The 7,461-nt window shown below is 48.6% G+C and overlaps 1 long non-coding RNA gene across 1 annotated transcript; it reads right to left on the reverse strand.

The window, feature by feature from the left end:
- Positions 1-5,915, reverse strand: LOC146434980 (uncharacterized). The gene is made up of 3 exons (XR_014853320.1): positions 5,798-5,915; positions 1,782-1,980; positions 1-156 (listed from the first exon to the last, which is right to left on the reverse strand). It is a non-coding gene; the product is annotated as an uncharacterized LOC146434980 (long non-coding RNA).
- Positions 5,916-7,461: the final 1,546 nt, after the last annotated feature.

Here is a 7,461-nt window from a genome sequence, read left to right on the forward strand (position 1 = left end):
TGAACTGTATTATGATTTTAATGCAGGCTCAGGTGAGATGAGGTCAGAGGATACAATTAAATGGATCTGGTACCATCTGGAGATTAGGGTCTCTTTAACCATGCTTGGGTGATTTATCCATCAGCAACTCATGTAGTGCTTCATAAAAACTGGTATCTGTTTTAAAAAAGATATTAAAATACAGCATATTTTTAAAATTAGAGACTAAAATATTATGTAGTTGCAGGCTGGCAGTTTATTCCTTAACCACTGGAACAGAAATTCCTGTATGGGAGTAAATGTCCCGATACGAATTCCCTGTGTTTATTTATCCAGGGCTGCTTTGTGTGGGGCAGAAGGAAACACCCAGCAAATCCCCAGCCCTAATGAGGAATCCCCAGAGGGAAGGTGATTCCCTAAGGGCAATCTGCCCTCCTCCCATCCGCATTTCTGCTCCCCACAGCCTTCAGAAGGGCAGTTCCAGGAGGGTAGCAAACAAAAGTTGGGAGCCTCCGACCACCTTTAATCACAAGGCTGCATGTAATAGTCTCTGGCATTCACCACAATTTGTTCTCTAATAAAACAAAATGGGTGTAAAATCAAATATTTAAAGTGTCAACTTCCAAAGCGAATGAGTGGCTAAAACTCAGTTTAATAATTGATCCATCAACGTGCAGATCAAAGGTAAGGCCAAAATTAAACAATTATTTTTCTGAAATTATATTTGATTAAAAATTTCCTGAAAGAAAAACAATGCAGCCATTCTTGTGGACAGTAATTTATACAGTTTAGTGATCCTGCTGTCAATAATATACAAATAGCACTAATATATTACTATAATGCTTCATTTTCATTAAGACATCTGCCAAGTTCTCAAAAACCTTTTCCATTTGGGACTTGACTTATAATTGCATAATCCCTTGGGGGAGTTTCAATATTATTTTAATCAATTTTAACCACAATACACAATATGGATGATTACATTGCAATGTCATTTCCAAAGTTACTTTCCCCCATTACTCATTCGCAAAGGGAGAGGACACTGGAAATGCTGGTGAAAGATATTCCGGTAGGAAACAAATGACAGAGACACAGAATGAATTTCTCCCCCTTTCAGAAGAAAGACAAGGCCAATAAATATGAATTTACACGAACTGAGAGTCTGCAGGGGGTGCCCCTGGGTCATCCAGAGAGGCTGGGGTGCTGCTCTTTGGGTTGTTCTACCAAGTTTTTGCCAGCACCATCTTCATCTCCAGTGACATGGTCTGGAAACCCCATTTATTGTCTCCTGTCACCTCCTCCTACCCCCAGCCCTGGGATTTCCTAGGTTCTCCAGATCCTGAACTCGCAGATGATGCACTATTTGGGGTGACCAGTGGGTCTGGAGGGGACTAGGGCTCCACAAGGTCCACATGGGTTTGGAGCGGACCAGAAGTTCATAAGAGTCTGGAGAGAACTAGGAGTCCCCAGGGGTTTGGAAAGGGACTGGGATCCACAAAGGTTTGGTGAGGAACAGGAGTCCACAATGTCTGGAGAAGACAAGAGGTCCACAAGGGTGTCCACAAAGGTCTGGGGTGGACTGTGGATCCACAGGAGGAGGTCAGAGAATGGAGCAAAGGCACATGGAAAGGAGGGTGCCCAGCTGTGCTGCTCCCAAGCCTGCCTGCAGCAGTCACCCTGGCCATACTACAGAGGTAATATTTCCACAAGCACGACCTCCTCCCAGTCTGGGTCTCCAATACACTCTGAGCAAACACACTTTCCTGCCTGTCAGGCACACTGGAGATATCTTCTTTCTCCACCTGTTTTTCCCTGGATGATCCTGTGCCTTGGATGTGTGTCATGCTTTCAGCAGAGGCGTGTGACGCACACGCAGCATGGACAGGGAGGTGACAGCTGTGCTGTAATTGCTGCCACTGAGGTGGAGGTGACTTCCTTATAAATGTTGTGCTCACCTCAGGAGCTGCCCTGTCCCTCAGGCTCTGCATGTGTACCTGGTGCCTGGAGGTGGAGAACAGCCACAAATACACTGAAAAAGTCCTTTTCTCATGCACAGGGCTCCCCTCCAAAGTGAAGCTTGTTTTATGGGATGTGCCACTCGGAGTGCCCATCCGAGCCCACAGAGATGCTCTGGATTGGAGCAGCAACAGCACAAAAGGCAAAGTCCCAACTGCTTAAGAAACATGGAAAAGGCTTCCATGGCCTAGCTGAACCACAAAGAAAAATCATTAAAAAGTCATTTCCACCAAACGGCTGTTTTAAAAAAACCATTTCCAAGCCTTACCTATAGCACTTTGCATAATTCCTCCCTGTTTATGAAAATGAAATCCCCGAGAAGTCTGCATTCCAGCACATATGGCAGCGGATGTGATATTTGGCAGAATCAGGAGGAAAATATGGTGCTGCTAAGTTGCCTATCGGGCCCAGGGACAGGTCCTGTGGCAGGGCCACTCCACACAGTGCCACCAGAGCCACAGAGAGGCAGTGACAGCCCCGGCCCAGGGCTGGGACTGGGTAATTAAGACCAGCAGGAATTAAGAGCCCCTGGCTGCAGCACCACCACAACACCCTCACCGAGGTGCCACTAAAAGGGTTAAAGAAGTTTTGACTGCTTTACTCCATGAACCCTGCCAGTGGAATGCATTTTGAATCCCTGTTTAAAAGACATGTAATTGCCTCAGATTCTTTATATTATCATAACTCTTCAAAATTGATTGGTTTTAGGTTTATGGAAAAATATGCAAATGCGCAGGGAACGACACACATTCCTCATTGTGGGTATAAAAGTAGTTCACAGAGAATCCGTCTGATTGAGTTTGATTACTGAACAAAATCTAATTATTTGAGATACACGTCCAGGCTTTTCTGGAGAGGCATGCTGAAGAGAAGAAATATTTGGGATGTAAGAGTGTTGTTTGCCCGCTCAGATTTGTTTATTCACATATATTTTGACAGGACAGAATTTTAAATAATTGAAATCAATGTTCACTCTTCAGAGTCAAAGAAGCCAATGTGGGTGCAGAACGGGCAGTGCTGACACACTTGTCCATCACAGCAGCACCTCCAACGGTGTGTGAGCATCTTTGGGGTCACACTGAATCCCAGAGCCATGGAATCATGAAATGGTTTGGGTTGGAATAGACCTTAGAGCTCCTGCCAGGTGGGATGAGATGAGCTTCCACTAGCCCAGGTTGCTCCAAGCTCTGTCCAGCCTGGCCTTGGACACCTCCACGGATGGGGCAGCCACAGCTTCTCTGGACAAGCACCACCCTCACAGCCAGGAATTCCTTCCCAATATCTCATCTCAATCTACCCTCAGTCAGTTTAACAGCTTTTATCTATGGTTTTGGACGTCCCCATGCAAATTTCCATGCCAAGCCATTCCACCAGGTCCCTGCTAGTGGGCACAGGTACCATGGTCAGGGCGTCACCATCCCATCCCAGCACAGCACCCCAGTGCCCAGCAGTGCCCAGCACCTGACTCCTGGTTTCTCCTACATGCTTAAACATGACTTCTGGAGAAGCAGGAAATGATACAGCCAAGGTTTTGGCCTCTCCCAGGCCTTTGTAAAGGAGTATTTGTAAGTCTTTTAAGGCAGCTTTGAATAATTACTGAATCCCACCCTCTCATAATCCTCACCCTTCCCCAATTATCTACTCAATTATAATCCACAAAGTCTCTTGCATTAAATGAAACCATATGTTCTTTGCAGTCACTCCCAGCAGGCACATGCCAGCCTGGCCCTTCCCAGCACACAAACGTTTTCTCCCCAAACCCCCCCTGAAAAAGCTCCTTTCCCGCAGCAGCTTTACATGCCAAGCCCTCTACCCTGGATGTCCAGGAGGGTCCCAGACCACCTGAGCTACCCCAGACTCAAGTCCTCTGGCCACCTGCCTGCTTTTTTTTCTTCCTTTTTCAAACTGCATTGCTTGAGTTGGGTGCTCAATTTGGGTATTTTTGCAATTTAGCCTTGCAATGTAGCTCCAGGGCTCAGGGAGATGCCATTGTAGGTCTCCATCTCTAATTAGTATTAAAAATTACAATCATTAAATCATGGATGATTTTCCATCAGACCCCTCTGCCTGTACACATGGGCATTACAAAGTCACAGCTAAGGAAGGAGGAGCTCTTACCCAGCCACACCAGCGAGGATGTTGGAGTCAATGACTCTTGATCAGCCCCCTTTCCTGGTCACTCCCATTCCCTGGTCACTCCCATTCCCTGGTCTCTCCCCTTTCCTGGTCACTCCCATTCCCTCGTCACTCCCCTTCCTCTTTCCTTGGTATGGAATTACCCCAATCTAAGCCATTTCTCCTCATGCATTAATAGGTTTTTCCGTGCCCTTGAGTGCTGTACCAGGGGCTGTCAGGAAGGGACTGCCCATCCTTTAAGGAAATTGGTGGGTAATAATGAGGTGTAGAGCCCCTCCAATACACCCTGTTATCAAATACAAAGGAATTACTTATGCATGCTGCTCTGAGACCCACCATTAATTAGGAGTTTTACATATTAATCACAACACCAGTTTGCCTCTCCCTATGAAACGCTGAGTGATGCTGGGGGAGCAGTCTGGTGTGCTGCTCTGGGAAGCAAGGCATGGAAAAACTCCAGACTTTAGGCTCACTTGAAAGAGAATGGACTCGGGTAAGGAAATAACTGGGCTGATTGTCCCATGAGCAGATAAATTCTCCAGCAGCCCTGGTGAGGAAGAGACCAGAACTGCAGGAGGCAGAGCTGCTCTGGCCAGACCTTGCCGTGTCCTCCAGCTCTTGTGACACATTGCTTCCTGTGACCAAAGCACTGTGCTTCTCCTGCTGAATATATATTTTCACCTACTACTTGATTCCTTTTGTCTTCAATTCCCCTATCCCTCTGGTAGTGAAATAAATCAGTCGTCATCTATTTGTTTCATGGGGATGAACTAGGGGTGTTTTAGAATCACAGAACACAGATTGTGGCAGAAGAGACCTTAAAGCCAATCCAGTGCCACTCCTGCCATGGCAGGGACACCTTCCACTGTCCCAGGCTGCTCCAGCAGCTGTCCAGCCTGGCCTTGGACACTGCCAGGGATCCAGGGCCAGCCACAGCTTCTCTGGGAATCTGTGCCAGGGCCTCACAGCCAAGAATTCCTTCCCAATATCCCATCCATCCCTGCCCTCTGGCAGTTCAGGCACTTGTTTTAAAGCTGGAGCCTGTTCAAAGAGACCCAAAGAGCCACAACTGGTTTCATCATCATCATTTCTTCCCAAGGCAATTGCCAGGAAGGCAGAACAAAACACCCTGTATGTCAATAAGGATTTGCGCTGTATCATCTATGCCAAAAAAAAAAAAAACCTAACTCAATCTTCTGCACTTCAGTACAAATTAGAATTTATATGCAACTCCCCACTTCAGGTGGGCAATCCAAAGAAATTAACCTCAGGAGAAAATTGCTTTTTTCTGCCTTAACACAGAGCTCATTATCATGTCAGGCAGAAGAGACAGTGGGGAAAATGCAAAATCACAGACGCGATACTGTGGCGCATCCACATATTTCCAGCCAAGGAACCACTTATTAGGGGAAATATTTAAATTCCAAAGGGTCTTTAAGACAGAGTCAGTCCTAGGGCCAACAAACCACACCACAAAACTTAAATACCAAGTCTGGTGGAGAAGGTGTCCCCATAGCACTGATGCTGCCTGGGGGACACAGGGCTGTTTTCTGCAAATAGCCCAAAGCACTTTACCAACTGGGCAGAGATTTCCATCCGGGGCAACATAAGGATTGGAGTGCATGGGTGCAGCTCACATGTTGTGCTATTCCACCAGCCAGGATACCTGAATGGGACTTGGAGCAACCTGGGCTAGTGGAAGGTGTCAGGGGGTGGAATGAGATGATCTTGAATGTCCATCCTAACCCAACTTGTTCCAGGATCCTTGTAGTTCTGTGATCCCCTCCTGGTCCAGCCTGGCCTGGAACACTTCCAGGGATGGGCAGCATGTCACAACTGTCCTTGTGAGGTGTGCTTGAACCCAAACCCCACGAGTTCCTGCAGCCCAGACTGGACACTGCTGCTGGTCAGTGTTCACTCTCCTGCTCCTCCCCACTGCTCCTGCCAACCACAAGGGACAAAACCATCGAGGGGAAAAACGGTTCTGCACCTCCCCTAGACAGCACAAGGCAGAGATTGAGATTCCCCTGCGCCCAGCCTGTCCCCATCAGGGTTCTGCAGCCAGAGAGGCACCTGGGCCAGGATGTGCCAGCCAGACGTGACTCTCCTGTGGCTCGTCCTGACCAGGGATGCCCGGAATCTTTCTGCAGGATGGAGAATAAGGAGAAAGGGCTGGGAAACTTGTCCTTCCCGGTGTTTGCTACTCCCCAGCGCTACTGACGGGCTCAGCCCTGGCTGCACAGCCCCGAGCCCCGCCGGGCACAGCCGCGGGCACGCTGCTGCTCCTTGCCGAACAGCTCACCAGAGGGAAGGTGTCACATCCACTGATTCATCAGCCGCCGGCGCTACCTGTGCCATCTGTGTCGAGCACTTACGGGGAAACCTCTCGGCAACTGCCATACAAATCAGGGGCAGCGCCAAGGTCACGCTGAAGGGAATTTCGGGACACGGGGAGGATGTTCGGCGGTAAGCAATAACAGCATCCCTGCACGATCCTCCCGCATCCCGGCTGCTCCGCCCCAGCCTCCAGCAGCCCGGGCCCCGCTGGGAAATGTGTATTATGCCTGGGTTAATTTACTGATTAATCTCTAGTCAGTGGTTTGTGCTTTCCCCAGATGGCCAATTAAAATTTACAACTGGCAGAGCAGTGCCCTGTTGGCAGCCTGCGCGGGGCTGCCGGCAGAGGCGGCAGAAGGCAAGAGCCCAGTGCTGCCTTTTCCCTCTGCTGGCTTTAATCGGGGGGGAGAGGGGCTCTGCCCTGCCGAGGGGCACCACACGGGGATGGAGACCCTCATCCTCCCCACCTGCACCCCCTGGCTGCCCACAGCCCTCGCTGCCCCCAGCATCAGCAATATCTGCAGTTGGCAGAAATCGAAGGGCAATACCTGATGCTGTGACACCTATAAAAGACAAAATACTTCTTCAGCAATAACAGGGGAAAACCCACAGAATTTTGCCTTTTGGCATTGGACACAATTTGTAGGAGAGCATCCACCCAGACAAGAGCTGCACTAGGAGAGCCCAAATTTTCAAAGATTTTCTGGGCTAAAGTTACGTGTTTCCTTAAACAAGGGAGACACCTCAGCTGGAAAACTCCAAAGCAAATTAAAAATCAAACTGAATTCATTTCCTGAAGAGACCAAACACAGCAATGATGATTGTAGACTCCTAGAATCCCAGGATGGTTTGGGTTGGAAGAGAACTTAAAGCTCATCTTGTTCCACCCATGAGCAGGGACATCTCCCACTATCCCAGGGTACTCCAAGCCCTGTCCAGCCTGGCCTTGGACACTGCCAGGGATTCAGAGACAGCCACAGCTTCTCTGGGCAC

Source organism: Lichenostomus cassidix, chromosome 7 (genome assembly GCF_008360975.1).
Source record: "Lichenostomus cassidix isolate B80296 chromosome 7, HeHo_3.0, whole genome shotgun sequence".
Lineage (NCBI taxonomy): Eukaryota > Metazoa > Chordata > Aves > Passeriformes > Meliphagidae > Lichenostomus > Lichenostomus cassidix.